The following is a 23,505-nucleotide window of genomic DNA, read 5'->3' as shown; positions in this document are numbered from 1 at the left end:
AGAAGGAGGAGGAGGAGGAGGAGAATCATAACAATATGTTATGGGGGGTATCATAACAACAATAGGATCAAGTAATAAAATGACCTTCGCTGATTCCTTGAGAACTCGGTTGCTCTCTTAGGTTTCAGGCATCTTCCCTCGCACCCTAGCATCTCGGCTCTTGCTGGCTCTCCCTCACCACCACATGGGTTTCTATGGCCACCGTACTCGCTGCCAGGCTTCCCCTCACTTCTGCAGCTACTGCCATGCTCATCTCCCCACTCACTGTCTCTGCCTCCCTGGCTGCAGCCCTCTCCCCTTTACTGACCTCTGCACCACCTTTTAATGTCCTGATTGTCAGGCCTGGTCCCACTCTTCCATTAGCGTTGGCATGTCTCTTCTGGCTTGGTCGTTTTTACTTCTGACCAAGCCGCAAGAGACCCTGGCTGCTGATCTGGCCCCGCAGGGCCAGCCAGTCGGTCATAATATATAAAAACAGGGTTGCCAATTTTGGGTGGGGAAGTTCCTGGAGATTTGCGGGTGCAACCACTGTGGCATAGATGGTGAGGCTGCAGATAGTGTGTGAAGTCTAGAGAAATGCATAGCCTGTGGCAGGGGCAATAAAAGGCTCCCCTTCTCATGCAGGGTGCCTTACTAATTCTGGACCATTAAGCACAATTAGCAGAGCGCGCAGATGAATGCTAGGCTGTTTCCAAGAGTCCCTATTCCAGCCATCAAAACAGCTAGCACAATCACAGTACCAAAAAAATGCATATTATTTGATATAACTAGATTCAATAGCTTAGCTTAAAATAATGATGTGGTTCACTACTGTAATATTTCTCCATCCAGGACTAATCCAGCACTCTTACAATAGAAAACTTCTAGTTTAGCTATCAGCAGGATTCTTCTGGGACTCTGCTAAATCTCAAATTAGGATTTAGATTTTGTGTGGAAGAAATATCGCTTTTTCAAAAAAATCGAGGATTCCATTGTGGATTTTTTTTTACTCAAGAAGAGCTGCATTTCATTTCCAGATTGAAACCCAGAACTTCCACAGATTTTAAAACAGCAACGTAGGTGTTTGTTGTTAAAATATCAGCTTAGTATTTTGGTACAAAAGTAACTAGAAGTCTGAATGAGAACAGGCATTTATGCAAAAGTTAGCACTGATACAGTAAAATACTGCTATATTACCACACACTTAAAAATTCTTAGAAATATCACTGATACTCTTGCTTCCTTATCCCTAAACCTAAATCTCTGGATTGCCACCTTTCAGGTGAAAAAAATGTATGCTGCTGTAAGGTCAGTCCTGTAACTATTACAATGCCAGGGTTGTGCTGGAATAATGAACCACATGCCTTATCTTAAGCATATTTTCTAGGGCAATAAAAAAGCAGAGCTGTTCCTCAGAATAATATTGTGCCTTTCCTACACCCTCCCGTCTTTTTACAGAACCTCTCAGATATGTTAAAGCATTCAACTTCAGACTTTTATTAAGAATGTCTCCAGTTCAGTCAAATGAATTTTGGCAATTTACAGTTGTACCGCATTGATTTGCAACAGCCATCCCTTCCAGTTTACTCATTTCCTAAAGGAAATTGCAAGTTAATAGAAAAAGCAGCACTGGAACTGCCTCACATCCTATAGTTATTAATTAAGCAAAGCCTGGTTCAGTAACTAAGGATACTAAAAATATAGACTTAAACAAAGCCCTGTGCTCCTTGAAATGAAGTTTCAACTTCAATAGTCATTCTATATAATTCATGCATTAAAATCTTTATCCGCTTATGTTTTCTAAAAGCACATATAGATCAAAGACATACAATACATACCCATTTTTAGAAAAACACTAACAAATATAAGAAACTACATATGCATCAAGTTAAACTACTTGATTTTCCTTTAGTGCTCATGGAAGAGGAGAAAGGTAGGGCTGCCAACCTCCAGGTGGTGCCTGGAGATCTCCCAGAATTACAACTGATCTCCAGAATACAGAGGTTGGTTCCCCTGCAGAAAATGGCTGGTGGACTCAATGGCATTATACCCCTCTGAGGTCTGTCCCATCCCCAAATTCCATCCTCCCCAAGATCCATCCCCAAATCTTCAGAAATTTCCCAACACAGAGCTGGCAACCCTAGAAAGGTAATTTTCCTATCTCCCCTTTCACTGTAATCCCCTTCCTTCACCTCCCATGATGTTTCTGAGGGTCCACTGAGGGACTGAGGCACAATTTCAGGGGTATTGATCGAGTGCAGTGTGGGGGAGGAAACAGGAAAAATGCAGTTTCTTTACTGCAGCTCCATTCACACTGCATAGGATCCAAGCCTTATAGGTTATTCTGCCAAACCTATACAAAGAACCTTTCCCATAAACAAAGTCAGAAACTAACTACTTTACTAATAATATACAATAGGTACAAAACTTTAATGCACTAATGTGCCAAACTTTTAAATGTTTGTGATAGCCATAGCTCTCATGGGCTAATTGTACTCATACTTGGAATAAAATGTTAAGGAAGCGGACAGCATGCTGGGGAAAATGTACATAATCCCAGGTTCTGACAATTGCATTTCTTTTCTCTTTTTTTCACGTTGAACATTTTCTTGAAAGGTAACAGGTTATCATTATACTGACTCTTAAAATCGGTTTCAACAATAGATACTGACACATTTGTCAAATGGTTTATAAATTCTGAAGGTAAAAAATATTTTTTGTTAAATCTCTGGATGCTGGAGATAGAAGGTGTTATGAATGTTAAGAAAATGAGAACAAGGGTTTGGCATCCTCCAATGAGTCTAATACAAGCTGCAAACAAATAGAATAACAAAAGCGATTGTCAGATGAGAACTGGAACAAATCACAGCTCGCAGGGTAGATAAATTAAGAGATAGGAAGAGCTGTGTGAAAAGTGGTAGGTTTAAAAACAAACAAATGGGTTTACATTTCACTCGGTTTCATGAAAGGGAAAGGGAAAGCCACTTTTCAGCAGTCGATCACCATTCATTCAAGTTTGCTTTAAGTAAGCCATTCGTTCTTTGTGCCAGTTCCAAACAAAATTGTAGGTGTCACAGGAGAAACAGGGGGAGGATGGATGCTGAAGGTCAATGGGTAAATGAACACTTGTTATGGTATGCTTTCACAGGCTTAATTCTGGCCATGTGAATTCTGCTTCAGACAGGAAGAGCTTGTGGGATGTGGGGCTGTACTAGCTAGAGCTAGGCCAAAACTATCCATTTACTTTTGGTTTTACTCTTGTAAAAAAAACACCGTTTTGGGTGTGTGCTTTGAACAGCATTCTCAAACTTTTTTAAAAAAATTAAGTACTAGAAGGAACTGTTCAGAAGGTTACAGAGAACACTGGGGTAGACAGTGAGCTATCCTGCAGAGCATAGTTCAAAAAAGATTTGAGCCAAGGAGGGGCATACCTCAGTTGCAGAGCATCTGCTCTGCATGCAGAAGGCCCCACATTCAATCTGCAGCTTCTTCACAGTTAGAAGGAGGATCTGATAGTAGGTGATGTGAAATATCTCTGCCGCAGACCTTGGAGAGCCACTGCCTTCTAAGTAGATCATTAGGGCGGCACAAAAATATTTTTGGGGTAAATTTCAGGCTCAAGTTTTTTCAGCCCGATTTTTTCCTGGTAAACCCGAAATAAGCTGAATACCCATACCGGTAAATATGGGTATTTGGCTTATTTTCAGGGTTCCTGGAAAATTTGGGCCCATTATAGCCAATGGGGATTTTTTCGAAACTCCAAAGGCCATTTTTTGAGGGAGAGTCCCCAAATTTGCAGAGTGGCTGCAAGGGACTCTTCCTTGATGGTAGCATAGTTTGGTGGCCTTTGGGACAGGGGGTCCAATTTTATGGGCCTGCAAAGGGGTCGCCCTATCCCCCAGGCATTTTGGTGGCAAATTACATCCTGTGAGCAGTCCCTTATTGCGGTCATGAACAATCTGATTCAAAGAGATGGTCACTGTGCGGGGAAATGAAGCCGCTACTGGGGGCGACCTTCAGTTTTCAAGGGGGTGAGATTGGAGACAGCCAAAGTCTCGACCATGGGGGCTGTCTGAAGGAGATTGCTCATCCACATGGATGAAGAAATCTCCTTTGGAAGCCTGGTGGTGTCAGCAGCTGTTGAAGCTGGCTCTTTTTATTTGGAGGGTATATCCCTCCGGATGGGACTGGGTGAACACCATCTTTTAATGACTCTTCTGCTTGCAGACTAGTCCTCTGTTTGGTGATACACCTGGAAAGTTGGTCAGACCAAGTTGGCTCTGATTACACGATCCCCATCTCAAAAGGGCCCCAACTATGGGGCCCTAACAAAACCAGTCAAAAAGAAAAAAAGAAAGAGGGGAGAAAGCACAGAGCCATGCCTCTGAACAAAGGCAAATAGCCAAACCCCAAAAGCCGAAAATCTATTTGGCTTTTTCTGGAATTGGCTATTCGTCTTCGGCTTTATCCCCAGGTTTTAGAGTTCGATAAACCTAAATCCTAAAATTTACTGAAACTGCTAATTTCGGGTTAATTTTCGGTTCGGGTTTATCGATATGCACAACCCTATAGATCATACTGATCTTGATAGGCCAAAGCAGCTTAATGTGTTGATGTGTAAGTGCAAGGGAACTGTACCTGAACTAGTGTGATAAACTGCAGGGAGATAAACTGAGATAAAGTTTAAGTTGAATATCAATATATAGACTTTGGAAATCCTGCCAAACCATGTGATTATAGGCATGCTGGCAGTAGGAATAATGGCAAACATTACTCATTTGAAAGACTGATGTCAGCACTTGGCTTGAAGAGACACCCCCCCCATTGTGAGGATCACACCCAAAGCCTAACCAGCACAACAGAGTTGGAATACTCAGCTGACATGAGCTCCACAGATGTGATGGGGAACCTTCAAAATACAGGACCCACAGCCTATGATGATGTGGTATACTTCTTCCCTCCCTCCCTCAGGAGGGCAGAGGATTAGACTACCCAACAGTCTAAGGGCTGTGGCTGTACCGTCATCCCCATGACAAGTCTAAATGGTCAATTGCATCAACTATGGCTACAGAATAGAGATTACTGTACTAATTAGAATGTTTTAGCACTTGATTTATTTACACACTAGGCTTCAGAATAATGTCTCTGTAATATAGTTATTCATCAGACAAAATCTAGCATAAATTAAAAATTAACATATTTTCAGTGTAAGAATTTAAAACCCAAGCAGTCCTCTACACATTTGTTTGGGTAAGTACACTAGATAAATAAATCAGAAACCATTTACTTTTGTAAAGCATTTCAGTTTCAAGCAATTGAATTACATTGGTCTACTATTAGCATTAATAGCTACATAGCAGTACGGCCAGCTGCTGGCTATATCCTATCTTTCACAGAACTGAAGGCACACACAAAGGGCTCCCAGGCAGACTCTCATCCAGCTATTGACTGGAACCAGGTAGCTTCAGACACAGGCTGCTATACCAGGTGCTTTCAGACCCTTCCCTGTGTTTTTTTAAACTAGCATTCAGCCAGTCACTACAATGGGCCGTGAATCAGATATCCTCACTGCTGGACCTGTGCTTCGGCATCCTCTGCTTGAGGAGTCTCTTACTACCATTTGTTCATCTCTCTTCTAATGGCACTGTGGGTTTATGTTAGCAAGGGAATTGAGGCACTTCAAACACAGATGCTCTAATGTTACAAGCAGCCTTTCCTGCCTTGATCCAACCAGCTGAATAATCAGGCAGTAATTATTATTATTTTTTTAAAAAACACCTCTGTGATGGTGTCAAAGCATTAAAGCATCTTCCTTATGGCAATATTTAATGGGGCTTCAAACTGTACTTTAAAATCTCAATACCTGTTTCTGGAAACGGACAAATTTTAGGCAAGCTGCCCTGATATATTTGTTGATAACCATGGCAGATGATTTATAGCACAATCCTAAACAGAATTAAGTCCACTGAATTCATGAAGAAGGAGCTCCACAATTTTGGTAGATCATAACATCTGGGAAGAAAAGGAATTTATGAGCTGAAGTACATGCAATGAAGAATTTGGAATTGCTGTGTAAATGCAACCCTTTTCCGCCTTGCTCCTGTAAAATATAGTAATGGAAATGTATAACATGATATCTTCAAGTTGTCTGCTTCCCTGCCCTCTCCACATTTGCCAATGAAGTAAAGCACTAGTGAGGAAACATAAGGTGTGATGATGTGGTGTTATGAATTTCCATTATTATATATTACCTAGGAGAGAATGGTGAACTTCAAATAAGCTTGCTGTTTTTGGTCAAAGCCTAATGTTCTTTATTCCATCTAGGTTCACACTAAGATTTATCTATATATATTTGTTTTGTTATTGAATAGATTCATGATTATCAGTGCAATCCTGAAGGGGGGGCTGAAAGAGGTCTGCAGGTGGTGTGACCCCTGCGGCGACATAAGTGCCACTTGTGTTGACCAAATGGGCACTTACATCACCACAGAGCCACTTACACCAGTGCTGGGGAGCCATGCGGCAGCACGAGGAATGGTCACCGGTACAGCCACCACAGCAGCGTTTCTCTGGTGCAAGGGCTCGCACCAGTGCCAAAGGGAGCATTCACGAGGTTGGGGCTGCCTTTAGTCAGCTCCCTGAGCCCTTTCACCCTGGGAACGCCCCCTTTTGCTGGTGCAGACTTGCACCGGCAAAAGTGATGGTGCAGCCCCATGAAACTGAATGGAGCAGTTGCACAGGGTTTTCAGTAAATTACATATTTGGCTTGCAGCACCCTGCCAGCAAGCCACTTAAGAGGAGTTGCGGCTATGCCATCCCCAGGGCTGCCCAACTACTCTCTCCCTTAGTATTGCGCTGCCCAATGAGCAGGGGGAATTAGGCAAAACTGCCCCATCCTGCTCTTGCACAAACAGAGCAACCCCCAGAGCCAACCTTGCTCCACTCGTGGAAGATGGGGGATGGTGCCCAATTCCCTTTCCTTACTGTAGCTTCTTGTGCTACATGGCAATTGTATAGCCAATCATTTCTTATTACATCCAAGAGCAACAATCTTTTCTTTTAAGGGACATCATACCACATACTAGCCATTTCCTCCACTTCTCAGCACATTTTCACAGCAAATGTACATTTTTAAGCTGTGGTAGCCAGAGCTGAATGATGCACCTCATATTTGGGCACATTGGCTTCTATAGGACATCCTGATCTTATTCTTGATGATTTTCCAAATAATGTTTGATGTTCTGTTTGCTTCTTCTTTTTCATGTCAGCAACACTTTTAGCTGGTCTTTCAGGGAACTATTTGTACTGGCTCCAAGATAATTTTTTTCAAGTGATAAGAGCTAATTCAGACTCTAATAGTTTGTAAGAGCCATTGCAGCTATTCAGCTCTCCCTCAACATACCCCACTTTACAGTTCTTCATGCCTTTTCCTGGCCATTAAAGACTATCTTCTGAAGCACAGGTCCCAGTTATAATCCTTGGAGCACTCAGCCCGCTACACTGTGATTACTAATCAATTTATGCATTTCTCTCTTCCCCAGATCTTTCAACTAGTTGCAAATCTATGAAATGGCATTTTTTGTTGACAACAGAGATACTTAACTTTTTAAAATGCCTTTGCTAGTGGAGGGGACTTATTGAAAGCTTTTTCCAGTGCTACTGTCGGACCATTCCTTTGTGCTGCTGCATTACGTAAACAGCACGTAACTTGCACCATATCTCTAGTTCAGGTATAGCTAACTTTGCCAACTTCCAGATGCATCCTGGAGGTCTCCCAGAATTACAATCAATCTCCGGACAACAGAGATCAATTCTCCTTCCCAAACGCTGCCCTCACCAGGATCCACCTCTAAATTTCCCAAGCTAGAGTTGGCAACCCAAGGCACAGCAGTAGTAATTTATGCGGTGTGACTCTAGTGTTCTTGCTTCCTCCCACATGATACTAGTAATATACAAAAGGTACTTTTGTGTCACAGTGGTGCAAGTAGCTGGCTACAAACAGTACTGCAACATGGCATTCTAGGAGCCAGCTGAACAACAGAAAGTTGGCAGAACCCTGGCCTGTCTAGCATTTCTGCTCATAGTAAGGCACTCACATGATTTCTCTAACAAGAGGTCTAGTCAAATAGCTTTCCTCAGCTTAGCCAAGTCAGAATGCTGCAGTAGCTGAGGTGGTCAGAGTTGTGACGTCACAGCTCTGTAGAAATTGCTAGGAAACTTTATGATAAAAATGTAGTTTCCAGCAATCCATAGAGAGTTGTGACATCACTTCCAGGTTTTCCCTGGAAGCGATGCCATGCTATCACCAATGCCGATTAAAAAAAAAAATCTTTCTTCTATTGGCTGCTGGAGTGCTAGTGGACAAGGTCTGCTGGGGGTAGGAGATATCCTGCTCCCAACGGGTTCATGATAAATTGCTTTTTTCCACTGTGCCTGTAGATTGGACCTTGTCTCCGAGATCATGTTTGTTGATTTCTACAAAATATTCCACTGTTTAGGAAACTGCCTCATGGTTAATGGAGGTCAGTAAAGAGGGACAGCATAAATGAGAACGTCAACGTAAAACAGCAATCTCAAAACAAACGTGCTTCTACTACTGGATTTATTTATTTTTGCTTTTTGCAAAGGCATGGGAAAATGGATTAGTCTTCTACAATGAAAGATCTGGCTGCTGTTAAAGTAGTAGTGCCAAATACGGGGGGTGGGGGTGGGGCTGACACCAGTTTATTTGTATAGAGGATTCATGGCAAAAGCCATCTCTGGTTTTTGTTGCAGTTCCATTACTAACAAAATGCAGTCCTTTTAGATACAAAGCTTACTTCAACCCACTTCCAGTTAACCTGGCCATTATTTAGACATGTGCAATCTACTAAAGCTTGCTAAAGCAAAAATTTTCTGAAGTCATCTGGAAAGCTCTCCAGGGCACAGAGCCAAGGCACAACATATTGCTGAACACTTAAGATGTCAAAGACAAGGGAACAGCAGAAGTCATGTATCAGATTTTAAGCCATCTCATTCCCTTAATGGGGGGCAGACGTACAAAGTAACACTTGCCAGATTCTGTCCCAATAATCAGCCAGCTTCATTCCTGATGTTACAGCACCATATTTAAAAAGTGGTCCAAAATAGTTTTTCAGATTATATTTCCACCTGAGTCTGATCACCTTATTAAGAAGGAGTGCAAAACACATGGTGAATCCATGGCATTCCTTCATTCATTATGATTCTAGCACACCCTCGGTCCAAGGAGCTCAAGATGGCGTGTGCAGATAATAGGATCGTTCCCGCCCCCCATCGGCTTCGTGGGCCAGACAAAGATTTGAACTCGGATCTCCAAGCACAACTCCTACATTTTGTCCACCAAACCACATTGACAGGACTCAAAATTATCCAGAGGTTTATCCCTTTGAAATAAAGAAGAGCTGTGAAAGGGCACAGTTGTATTTGTATTTGAAGCTGATGGTTTCATTTTCCATGGAGGATCCAGTTTTCTGGCAAGAAATATGCACCAGTCCGAAGGTGTGTCAATTAATTAATTAATTAGGAACATTTCTCTCATGCTTGCCTCTCAAAAGTACACAAGGAAAATTACAAAAATAAAAGCAACCAACAAAATAGCTTTTTTAAAAAAAGGGAAAATAATGTACATGAAAGTCCTTGACCAACTAAACAATTATTAAATATTACTAAGCATTATTAATAATGCTAGAATAGACATAATCAAGGGACAGGGAATAAAATATAAAATACCTCTGGATTGCCCCTAAAATAGAAGGAAGAAGCAAAAGCTTGAAACACTGTAGATAAAATGACTTGTACTTGTGTGAACATATGGTACATATCAAATACATAATAAATAAATGAAAATAGCACATTAACTGCTTGCAAGTAGTCAGCCAGTGCATTCTCGAGAAATACAAGTCTTATAAAGTGCTTTGGGAACTAGGTGTTGTACCATGATTGAACTCTAAAAGAAGAGACCTTGCCTGCAGACTTGCAATGTAAGAAGATGAGAGCATAAGGTAAGGGGAAAAGTCATGGATTGTGGGGGGGTTTTAAACCACAGCATGCAATATTTTAACCAGACTGATAAACAGCCTTTCCTGTTCACAAAAATAAAATAGTATTACTCAATGGAATCATAACATCCTGGTAAAGATAGATCTATACTATGCTACTGCTCTTTCTCCCTGCTCTCCAGGCTCAGCAAGGTAGATATTCAAATAACTGACAAACCAAGCACTCTCAGCTGCAGAGATTAAGTTTGAAGAGGCAGAAGCTATTTCCACAGTTATTAGCATTTCAGTTAGAAGGAGATATTTGTAAACCAAGACGATCCCCTTTCATACCACCTTTTCGTGTCAATACTGAAGTTAAAAAATATTGAATTTTGAACCATGACTCAGTGTTGGGAGATTTTAAATTACTATGAAGTACCAACACGTCTGCTTTTGACAGTTAAAATGCAAGTTAATAAGCTGGAGAAAAAATATGGTGAAAATTTGGAGGTATCCATATTTTCTAAAGAGACAAAACCTGAATGAACAGGGAAAGGAAAGTACTTTCTAAATCACTCTCAGCACATTATGAGGACCATAGCTACAGCCAAACAAAGAGGTATACACAGATCCCAATGACGTTAATACTTCAAAATCTCAGATTAGACAAGCATTCCTGCTTTCATTTGCAGAAGTTGCTAAACAAATTGAAAAACCCAAAATCATATCCCAAGAAGAATATATAGAACAACAATGATGTACCAGTGCAAGAGTAGCAAACCATGAAAGATCTATAGCTCATCTTACATTGCTGTGGGAGAAACAGCCTACAGATATCAACCTATTTTGAAATTACTGCTCAATCACAAACAAATAACTGCAGTACTGGAACTGCTAAAGTTCTAGAAATATTGAAGCATTGGAAAAGCTTAAATATTAAGAAAAACTGTAAATATATATAAATACACTTTTATCAAATTTAAACTAAAGTTTGCATTCACACGTCATGTAGTTCCTTGATCATTTTCTTGGAGGTTTTTGCTTTCACAGAATGTAGTTCCTGGTACTATGATTTCCAAATTGAAAAGCTGCAGCCGGAGATAGTGTGTTTAACGCATCCCCTTCAAGCATTCCCTACTGACAAGTGGCATCTCAAAATATATATTGTATTTAGTAAATGCTGAAAATATAACCTAGTAATGTAGAGATGTACAAAAGAACTGGACTCAGAAAGAGTGTGGCCTCAGAAACAATATGCAGGCAAACAGAAATAAACATATTTGCTGGTGCGGTGGGGAGAGAGAAAAAATATATAACCCTGTAATGTCATAGAACAGTTGCTCTAGACATTAGAAATAATTTTCTAACAGAGCGGTTCCTCAGTGGAACAGGCTTCCTCGTGAGGTGGTAAGCTCTCCTTCCCTGGAGAGTTTTAAGAAGAGGTTAAATGGCCATCTGTCAGCAATGCTGATTCTATGTCCTTAAGCAGATGAGGGAGGGCATCTTGGCCATCTTCTGGGCATGGAGTAGGGGTCACTGGGGGAGTATGGGGGGGAGGTAGTTGTGAATTACCTGCATCGTGCAGTTTATTTCTCTAACTGGAATCAGGCTACATCCACATGGCAAGGATTCACATGGCACTGACTGCTGCTGCTGCAAATGTAGAGGCATTCACATTGACAAAATGGCACCCATATGGGAGTTTCCTGTGCCTCTTCCACCGTTTTACCTGCATTTTCCCCTCTATTCCAACAGAGGGCTTTTTGACAGCTTTTACATTTTTAATTGGTAATAGGTATGTGGTGTGGATCTGCTAAGAAGATGGACAGTGGAGGAGAAAGGTTGAAAGAGTTGGTGGGCGGCAGCTAATCATTCCACTTACAGATTCCTGTATCAGTTCCCACTTGATATTAACTTGAGGTGCTAAAAGCACTTGTGCCTATTCATGATGCAAACTAATTTTCAATAAACAGTAATGCATTAATGGTAAAATTCTGATGTGTTGACATATGGGTTGACTATTCCCAAGATGAGCATATGCATGAAATTAAGAGTTTTATGGTAATTTCAGCACACAGTTGGGTCACAAGTAGTCGTTGAATGATCATATTTTGCCATGCCACTGCAAATGCCTTGATAGCTTTGTGGTACATTGTGAGCACACGGTGAGATGTCAGAATATGAGTCCACTGAATAACAATCACACCAACAATTTCCTTGTGTGTGCAAATCAGCTGGAATACAGTAAATCTACATGTTGGCAGAAGCCCAACATAGTTGAATTGGCCTTTTGAGATTCTTTAAAGAGACTTTAATTGTGTTGAAATATGTAAAATTATGTTCATTATAATTCTCATTTGACAGTCTTATGATTTCTTGTCTAATTAGTGAAGGCATTTTTGTTTGAATAACTTGCTCCTTGCCAGCATCCTCTCCAATTTCAACAGAAATGCAGGGTTTGTGACAGCATAATTTTAATTTTGCTATTACAACCGCAAAGTATTAAAAATGAAATACAGGAATTAAAACTCTGAAAGGACCACAAAAATCTAATTCACACATATTTGCTGGCATTTACTAAGTGAAAAGCCTCCATAATATGTCAGACATTTTTAATGAGCTAAACCTGTGTCAAGAGTTTTAGAAGAGACAAGCAGGGACCCGCGAAAATCTCAAGGGGATTACACCTGTTAGTTTTATTTTCCCCCATCATTGCCACTGGGCCTGGCATCTCCCCACTCCTCACCAGCAAGTGCCATTCAGCTCCTGGTGGCCAGCCCCACCAAGGATTCTCCCCCACACCCACCAAAGACCATGCTGGTGAGCACCATGCAGTTCCCAGCCCCCGGGCCCACCAAGGCTCCCTCCCCAGTAAACAGCAGCAAGCCCTGCATGACTCCGGGCCGCTAAGCCTGTAAAGGCTTCTCTCTCTCCACCATCAATGGTAGCAAGCCTTACGTGGCTCCTGGCTTGCCAAGGTTTCTCCTCCCCACTGTCGATGGTGGTGGCGGCAGTGGCTCCCAGCCGCAGGTCCACTGATGTTTCTCCCAATAATGATGTCGGCAATCCCCACATGGCTCCCCGCCCCCGAAGGCTTCTCTCCCCCTATCAATGACAATTGCTCCAAGGTTTCTTCCCCCATGAATGACAACAATGTGTCCAACAGAGGAGGTAGGGGCATTGCCTGCCCATACGTAGAGGATGCTGAAGGGGGTGATTTGAACCCGCCCAATGAATTTTAAAAATCTTTCCAGATTTTTCTGCTAACCTGGCGAGTTCCCCAAGTTTGCAGAAAAATCTGTTTAGTGTTAGTGTGGCCCTGATCCACAGATTTAGGTATCTGCAGATGGGGGACACATGTAGCTATTAGATACACAGATGTCAATAAAACTCACACAGTTATTATCTCAGCAATATCAGCAGGAAAACTGGGAAGAAGAAACAGATAGTGGATAGATTCTTGATTTCAAGCTGCCTAGAAACCAAAGACTTCAACACTGCTAAGCCCTCTGGTCTAGTCTGTATGTGAATCTATAGTTTATGTTTTTAGCCTTTCTTGTCTATGGTTGCTCACACACTTTACCATGCCAAACCACTAGGGATGTACAGCTGTAAAATCTTTATCAAAATCAGGACCAAATCACACCTTATTCTCTAATATACCAAATCCAATTGCTAAAAGTAGCCATCTCAGGAAACATTCAATAACTGCCTTTGTTCTAGCACTTTATTATCTGGTTGACATGGCTGCATGACACAAGGGCTTTGGCTGGGGTTGTCAGGAGAGACAACCTGACAGCAGACAACCTGACAAGGGAATCTTCCAGCCAGGAAAGTGAACGGATGTTTCCACCAAGGATGCATCCATGTCCCAGTATGTGTTTTTGTGTACAGCATTTCTGCTCTCTGCCAGTCATTGCCCTGCCTTGATTCTGTATGAACAGTGGTTCCTTCTCGCTTGTTATTCCTTCCCCTACTTGGATGATACATCTATTAGAAGGGCTCAGGATCAAACATTTTGTTCGTATTCACTGCAGTGCAAGTGCTGCAGACTAGAAAGGCCCCAGAGGAAAATGCTTTGAGAAAGTAGCACATGGCAATTCTGAGCCAAACCAGTCAAGAGTCATAATAAGGTGAAGCTGAATGACAAACTTTTGAAAGATCAGAAATTGTTGGAGGAATTATCTGTCCTGATCAAGGATTACTTTGAAATTAACATGAATGGAGAAACCACCTTAAATATAGTATGGGACGCTTTTAAAGCGGTGATTAGGGGATTTATGATCTAGAAGAATGCAGCATGGAGGAAACAGCAGCTACAGTTAACTAACAGTATACTTTGGGACCTACAAAAACTTGAACAAGATTTACTCCTGGAACTACAAAAAGATCACAGAGATATTATTTTGGGGAAGATAAATGCCCTTAAACACCAATTGAATATGGTGGTTTCTGAAGACATGAATAAAAATTAGAAATATTCAAAACAAAGATACTTTGAACAGGCAAATAAACCTGGAACGTTTCTGGCAACTCAGCTTCGGGACTCTTTTCAAAAATGAATTATAGCTAAACTACAAACAGTAAAAGGACCTATTTATACTACAACAGATATCCAAAAAGAATTTGTATCTTTTTATACTAAGCTGTACCAAAAGGATGAAATATCAATTAAAAGGATGGGAAAATTTTTACATTCTACAAATATTAAAAAACTATCATTAGCCCAACAGAGACTACTCGACGAACCAATCTCTTTAGAGGAATTAGAAGAAGCTTTTAATAAACAAAAAATAGACAAAACCCCAGGACCAGATGGAATAACCGCTTTATTTTATCATACTTTTAAATCACATTTGATGAAACCTTTTTTGATGCTCTGTAATTCAATAATAGATACAGGAACAATACCAGAAACATGGTCGCATGCTTTTATTTCATTAATTCATAAGTCTGGAAAAGATCCTGAAAAAGTGACTAATTATAGACCCATTTCGTTACTTATTGTGGATTACAAAATTTATGCTTCAGTTTTATCATCCAGAATCAGAAAATTTATTTCTGAATTGATACATGATGACCAAGCAGGTTTTGTCCCTGGAAGACAAATTAAAGACAATGTTAGGGTACTTCTGGATGCTTTGGATATTATGAACAGAATATTCAACATAAAGCAGCTTTTATCTTCTTAGATGCAGAAAAAGCGTTTGATATGGTTTCTTGGGATTATATGAAAAAGACTTTGGAAGTAATGAACTTTGGAGAAAAATTTAGAAGAGGCATAGAAGCTATATATACTAAACAGCAAGTGAAAATATTGGTTAATGAATCAATGTCAGGAGAATGTAACATACAAAAAGGGACGAGACAAGGATGTCCACTTTCTCCTTTGCTTTTTATTTTGGTTCTGGAATCCTTATGTTGTAAGATTTGTGAATCGCAGGATGTAAATGGGTTAAAAATAAACAAACAGGAATTTAAAATGAGGGCGTTTGCGGATGACCAATTGATTGTAGATGATCCTAACAAATCTGCAATTAATTTGAAGGAGATATTGGACTCCTATAGTAAAGTTTCAGGATTTAAAATCAACCAAGAGAAAACACAAACAATTTTTAAAAATTGGTTCTTGTGGGTTATCCGGGCTGTGTAACCGTGGTCTTGGAATTTTCTTTCCTGACGTTTCGCCAGCAGCTGTGGCAGGCATCTTCAGAGGATTAACACTGAAGGACAGTGTCTCTCAGTGTCAAGTGTGTAGGAAGAGTAATATATAGTCAGAAAGGGTTGGGTTGAGCTGAATTATTGCCCTGCAAAAAGTATCAAAGGTAATGTGATAAACAGGATTTTCTAAAACTAAATCAACTTTACAGAAATTTTTACTGGATACAAATGATCATCTAATATCTAAGATGTATAAACTATTGCTAGAACTTTACCGTGAACAAGACCGAATAAAACCAACCATGATTAGTTGGGCGCAAATGTTGGGTCATGATATAATGTTGCAAACATGGGAAAGGTTATGGACAAGAGATTTGAAACTTATATCCTCGCAACTGTTGAGAGAAAATATATATAAAATGATGTACAAATGGTATTTAACACCGAAGAAACTAGCAAAATCATTTCCCTCAATGTCACCAAACTGTTGGAAATGTGACAAAGTTGGATCATTTCATCATATTTGGTGGACTTGTGAAAAAGCTAAGAAATTTTGGGAGATGATATATAATGAAATAAGGTTGATTTTACATCAAAATATTCCCAAAACACCTGAAATGATGCTACTGAGTATGATACTGGACACCATTCTTACTCATCGGACTTTTTTGATATATGCCACCATGGCTGCACGTGTGATATATGCAGCTAAGTGGAAGATGGACGAGATACCGACCAGAAAAGACTGGATAAATAAGATGCTGGAATTGACGGAGATGGCGAAACTTACAGTTCTGATAAATCTGAATGATAATGTACAATTTTTGGGGGAATGGGAGGCGTGGAGAACTTACTGTGAAAATCAATTTTTGATGGGACCATTACTCTTTGATTTAATCTCTCATATATACCCTGTATTATGATTATAATAAGATATTGAATGAATAACATTAGATTAGATTAGATAAATATATATTCATTAAATAATTTGGGGATTAGCTTAATCTGCAAAAGTATATACACTGTATTTGTAGATGGAAGAGAGTGAGGGGGAAATCACTATATGCTTATTATAGATTTCTTATAGATTTCTTATTACTTTTATTAACTTTTAGTGTTAAATGTTGATTTTTACATGGATGTATTAAATGAAGGAAAACAATAAAAAATATTTTAAAAAAAGAGCCATAATAAGGAAACATCTGAGATCTCTCTGTGTGACAGATCAGTAATGAGGATCATCCTGAGATCTCAGAACCTTTAATTTTATTTAAAAGTAGGAATGGGGGCACCAATTTGCACCGGGGTCACAGCAGTGGGGTAGAGGGAAGGGGGAAAAAAAGATAAGCAGTCTTTTTGAGTTTGAGGGTAAACAGGCAATCCTTGTAGACAATGATGACTCCGTTTGTTCACTTGTAAAGAAAGTATAGGGTGAGGAAGTAGATATTTTAATATGTGCAATCAGGTAAGAGGAGCTAAAACCCACCCCTGCCACAAATTACTTTGCTGTGTTTGGTTGACTGATTTCAGCAATTTCCTCTGATACTTGAAGTCAATGGGCTGTGAGAAAAATGCTGAAATCAGATGAGCTTAATGAAGTGAGGCAGGAGGAGGGCTTTTGCTCCCCCGCCCATGAGATCTAGGATTGTTTAAAATAGGACCTTTCTGACTTCTTTAAATGTAAACACAAGATTCCCTACTACAGTCCACATCATATTTTGTGCATGTGCATATTAACCACACTCCTGCACAACACCTCTCCTTGCTTTTGACTGCCATCCTAAGAAAACCTCACCTCTTCCTTTCACTGGATTTTTGATCAGAGCAAATGTTAAAATTGCTACAGAGATGCCACTAAGGAACTAATCCCTGTGACAAACATATATGTGCACCCACATGCACAGCGTGACAGCATTTAACATTAGCAATCACACTGGGAGTTGTTATGCTGTGAACCAGTGCGCTTCTGTCAGCCTTTGCCTGGAGCAAGCAGTGGGAATGAGGAGACTCACTATGGGTGGCAGTGCCCCATACAGGGATTACTTTGACACAAAATGGTATTGCAGGGATTCCAGTGAACTAGCATCTTTATGGAGATTTTAACCCAGGCTCTGATCCTAAGGCCAATGAAATCAGGAGTCAACACAGATAGGCAAGATGGCATCCAAAAGAGCAAGGAACATGGTGCATTGGAATGTGGTAATCTATAGGGAGTGTAACACTAAGGCACAGTCAGTGAGGGGATTGAGATGTTACCATAAGGTTTCAACTTGAGTAGCATCACATGTACTCCTACCCAAACTGATTTTGATTTTTCTTCTCTGACTGATTTTCTAGGGCCGTACCTTGCCAGAAAACTGAATTACTACTATACTTGGTGCTGGAAGTAGGTCTTGACACAACAGAATTATACCTACCACATATCCTGAATGCTGGTTATGCTGTCTGGCCCCAGCATGAAATCTGATCATAGAGAACATGGGGGGGGGGAGTGTTAATGGAAACCTGAATGTGATGGACCATGAAACTAACATGTCAGAGTCCTCAAACCGCCTGTTCCAGATCTTTTCCATTAAAGTCTGATGCTGCAATCCCACATCTAGCTGTGTGTGCTTAGTTTCACTGACTTCACTGGGGCCACATGGACATCATAGCCAGAATTCAGCCAAAGACAGGCTACAAAGTGAAAAAATAATATGTGCTATTTGTCTTTGATTAACAAAACATTTGGACTAGTGAGAGCTGCAGAATAAGGACAGCATATTTTTCCTCTTGACAGGCTAAGAAGTAAGCACGGCTTTCTATTGTGCATTTACAAGGATTCTGTCCTGCCCACATAGTTAAAAATGTCTCAAGCAGCCAGGATTTTCTTGAGAGTACATTGCATAGACTGTCAGGCTTTGCCCTGATAATTAGCTTCTGGTTTCCCTTCATTTAATTGCATTATGCTTAGGGTCAGACTTCTAGTATTGACAAAGAAAAGAAGTAATGACTCCAGTTTCTTGGCACTTCCATGGCTTTTTAATGACTTCTCAAAACTAAGTGCCAGTAGTAAATGAAGTTTGCTAGGATAAAGTGTGTTCTTCACTCTGTAACCAAGTCTCCTTAAATTGCCATTTAAAAAATAATGGTTACTTCTTGCTGTGTGAAATAAATAACACCCAGTCTACAAATATAAAGATCATACATTCCAACTGTAAATCCCACAATCTTTTATTCCCGTGTTATCACTATCAAATAAGAGCTGCCATGAATGTAAAAAAGATTGTCTTAGTCTTACACACACAGTATATGCCCAATCCTTTAATGGTCTTACACTGGTATAACAAACTGGAATCTGAGAAACATTTACACGGTTGAAACTAGCTGTGAACTGGCTCCTGCAAGGCAGCCATGACCCCCACATTTAATAACTGTACAGAAAATATGAAGTCACATGGCAACTGGATGACCAATCAATAAAAATCTAGGTAAGGGACAGAAGGCTTGCAGGTCCTGTCCAGAGACAACTAGGCAACAGCTGGCCCATTGGTGAGTTTTCATTTGATAATGGCAGCATGGGGCAGAGGATGGGGAAAAGCATAACTAGACAAACAGATTCAGCACCTAGTCCTTACATTGCTTGCCCTGGTCTACACATATCAGCAGTTATAACAACTGTATTCCACATAGCTTTTGAACTTAAGTAGCATCTAATTGAGATAATCTGACAACTGTATTGAGCAAATAATAACCTTAATTCTATCTTACCACCAAGGACAGCAGGTAACGGCTTACATGGTCCTCGGTTTATGCCAGTCTTCTCTCAATTCCTAACCAGTAGATGGTTTGGGCACTATGGTGTGTGTGTTGCTGCATCTTAGACAACAAATTGGAACGCCTGGGTGTTCATTAAAATGCAACATATTTTCCATCCAGGGGGGTGCACTGACTTTGCTTCTTACTCACTGCTCCGAAGGCAGACAAATCTGTTTAGAAAGCACCCCCACACACTCACAAATTAGCATATAAAATAGAAGCAGAATATTTCCTCATGCATAACAAACAAGCTTGCTGTTTGAGCTAAGTGAAAGTGACTGTATCCCCAGTATCTTTTCCACATGTGCAAGACACAGCATAAAGTATTTCTTTTGATAAAATCTCAAAACCACATTAAATGAAACCAAGTGAACCCTCCGTTGTAGATTCCGTTGCTCCACATCCCCACTGTTTATTTTGCTAAAAATTATATTAAAATTCTATTTGTTGCTGCGGTCGCTGCACTACTGTTTGCACCAGCAGAACGTCACTAAGCACATTTTCCTTTCCACTGACACATCACTGGATATAACCCAAAGGATGGAGATCATGATATATAATTCTTTTGCACCATGATAAAAACAAAAGTGACTCCCAGCCTGATGCAACTGCAGAATCTTGCTACTTTTGTTTAACTCTCTCCACATAGCGTTAATGTGTGTAAAGCCTTTGAGAAGCTAAACAGTGCCTTTTCATTATAAAGGAAACAGATGCTACAAAGCTAGTACGTATTGATGTTTTTCCGATACTGGATCTTAGGTATAATTCAAAGACTGAAAAGCTATTATTGTTTTCTTTTGGGTAAAAGATAAGTTCACTTTGGTTATCTTCCTCAAAAGCAATGAACAATAGCTCTTACAACATATACAGAATTGCTTACTGCCCTCCTCTCTCTACCTCAAGACCTCTCATGCCTTTTGAACTGGGTTTTTAGAAAATGAATTAAGCTGTCCTCCCTATTGCTTCTTTAGAAAACATAACTTTATGGCTCCTTTCTCCATTCTAGGAAATGTCACTTTCCCCCACTGACCTTTATACTTTTTTAAATTTTAAAAAAGGTAAAGGTCCCCTGTGCAAGTACCGGGTCATTCCTGACCCATTCCAACGTTTACTAGGCAGACTTTATTTACGGGGTAGTTTGCCAGTGCCTTCCCCAGTCATCTTCCCTTTACCCCCAGAAAGCTGGATACTCATTCATTCATTCATTCATAAACCTTTAATGGCATATAGCTGGATACTCATTTTACCAACCTCAGAAGGATGGAAGGATGAGTCAACCTTGAGTTGACTACCTGAAACCAACTTCTGTTGGGATAGAACTCAGGTCGTGAGCAGAGCTTGGACTGCAGTACTACCACTCTGCACCATGGGGATCTTAACATTGACCTATACAAAAATGTCTCACACAAACACAACTTAGAAAGCTGCATCATATGTGGTCATTTGGGGCAAATATCAAATCAGGGGTTATTTAGTGTAGCCTTCCTTACATCTCATAAAGGAAGTCAGACCATAAATGAAATGAATTAACAAATTGTCCCCAGATGAATCTCTGTTTCATTATTAATAGAAGGGCTTGGAGCCTATCCACATGACCATTCAGCATGATGGACATGGATTGACTTTATTCCACCCTACAGTTCACCTCAAGAAGAAATTTCGGGAATGTTGGGGATAGGGTTGCCATGTGCCAGTTAGGGATGAGAGAATTCTCGCCCTCAGGGGTCCTTGCCCACCAGCACTCCAGCAGCCACTGGGATAAATATTTTTAAAAAAATTACCATCAGTGATGGCATGATATCATTCCAGGAAAACCCAGAAGTAACAACAGTCCTCTCTAGGAATAGTCAAAAACCATATGGTTTTACAAAGTTTCCAACAATTCCTAGAGAGTTGGGATGTCATGTCTGGCCTTCCCCCAGAAGTGACATTACACCATAACTGATAGCCACTTCCCCATGTCCCAGCTGCACTTGGACTCCTGCCCCACTTGTATACTGAGCCTGGCAACCCTAGTTGGGAAGGGAGCAACTCCAGATGCGGCAGTATCAGCTCATTCCTGAGCCTTGCGACGGCCGGGAAAGGTGTAACCAAGGCACCTTCAAAGAGGTTTCCTGGTCGCTGCAAGGCTTTAAAAACCCTTTTTTAAAGGATAAAAAGGAAAATGAGGCTTCCCCCCCCCCATAAAAAACAGTGATGCTGCGCCAGGAAAAACCTGGCGCAGCAACACTGTTGTGCAAGGGGTCATTCCTGGGATGGAGGAGCTTTGGAAGCTGACTACTGTCAGCTCTGCCCCTGAGAACGCCCCCCCCCATGTCGGCGCCGCATTTATCTTCTGGGATTTAGGTCCTGGAGAGACTGCAGCATCAGAGGAGTGGCATGGACTGCTGCGGCGCCCAGGCGCCAGCGTAACTGCCCACGCCGCCAGCGTAAGTGCCTCTTATTCTGTGATAAGAGGCCACTTATACTGGCGGTGGGGTCATGCTGCCTCCAGACCACTTTCAGCCCCCCACCTCAGGAATGGACTGTGAGTTAACAAAGGGGGCCCTGCTCACCAAAACAATGTACAGGAAAATTCCTATCTAGGAGGGAAAGATGTAACAAAAATTACAGCTATTACAGGACACAGAAGAGTTCAAGCAAATAATCAGCATGGATAAATTATTTAAAGCAATATGGAACATAGTAGATATCATATGCAACTTAGGTCTGCCATTCAGATAACTTAGCAATATGAAGTTCTCTGTTAGATTAGAGGTAATTGACAATTCTTATTGTTATCAGTTTTTGTTTTTATTTTCTTAGTAAGCATGAGTTTACAATTTTTTTATCTTTTTCTTTGCACCTATGTCAAAAAACTAGCTCTTTTTGTTAAAACACTGGATACTGAGAGATGAACTCTGAAGTGTTATTATCTCTGGTGCAATCAAACACACTGCAATTTGTGCAGTGTACTGCAGTTTTGAAATGTGCCACAATATGGAATGATTCAAGTTTTTTTTTAAAAAAATTCTTCATAATGGATTTTAATATTTTCTGATATTTAGAGTGTCAGCTTTTGACAACTTACATTACATTTTATTTTCTGGTTATCTGAAAGCTAAATTGTGTGACTTAGTACAAAATAAAGCCTATCACTTGACTACAACCTCCTCATCGTTTTCTTCTTTTGGATATTTTTACAGAGAGTACCATGAGACGAGGCCAGTAAGAAGAGAAAAAAGTAGCCAGTAAGACAGGCAGGCAGTGGAGATAGAGGAAAAATTGAAAAGAAACACAGGCATGGATCTTAATAAATCTCCGACCATCAAGTTAGGTCCTCTCTGGAAATGTTTATTTATTAATAAAAACTTGTAGGCTGCTATTGTCCCTTTCATCTATGACAGTAGCACCAAAAGGAGGGGGGCTCCTTCCCATTTGTGTGGAAGCACCCAAAACAATCATTCTGAAGTAAATCTCCAAAGAACTGATACAGTTATTAAGTTCTCATAGAAGCAGAGGTGTTATTTTAATGTTTGGGACAACTATGGATATGTAATTTAGAGGCATATGTAGAACTTTTTCTGACACTGGAACAGGATTGCCAGCTCTTGGTTGGGAAATACCTGAAGATTTTGGGGGGTGGAGCCTGAAGACACTTTAGCTAGAGGAGGGACTTCAATGGGGTATAATGCCATAGAGTCCATCTTCCAAAGCGGCCATTTTCTCCAGGGGAACTGATCTATTTATGTTGTTAAAGACAGAACAAAAACAATCGGCTTTCGGTCACAGTAAAAAACAACAACAAAAAACTGCCCCCTGAAACTGATGGTGTGTAATCATGTATGGATGTTTTCCTACATTCCTCCCTGTTCTTGCAGCCCATTCTGATCACTGGAAAGATAATTCCTGGGATTGCATATATGTATACGCAGAAAAACATGAAATCTTTAAAAAAAAATCCACTGTGGGGGTAAACCCCCAAACATAATAGAAGCAGCATCTGTAGCTTTAAAAAATGAATGCTCTCAATGGCAGCTGCTAGGCAGCCATGCAATAGTGCCAGCCTCCAAGCCTTGGTTTCTGTCAA

The 23,505-nt window shown here is 40.5% G+C and overlaps 1 protein-coding gene across 1 annotated transcript in view; it reads right to left on the bottom strand.

The window, feature by feature from the left end:
• The window catches only part of ATRNL1 (attractin like 1), a 645,181-nt gene that overhangs the window by 106,648 nt on the left and 515,028 nt on the right, over positions 1-23,505 (bottom strand). The window lies entirely within an intron of this gene.

Source organism: Euleptes europaea, chromosome 5, assembly GCF_029931775.1.
Source record: "Euleptes europaea isolate rEulEur1 chromosome 5, rEulEur1.hap1, whole genome shotgun sequence".
NCBI classification, from domain to species: Eukaryota; Metazoa; Chordata; class Lepidosauria; order Squamata; family Sphaerodactylidae; genus Euleptes; species Euleptes europaea.
This window is presented reverse-complemented; position numbering and strand designations above follow the sequence as displayed.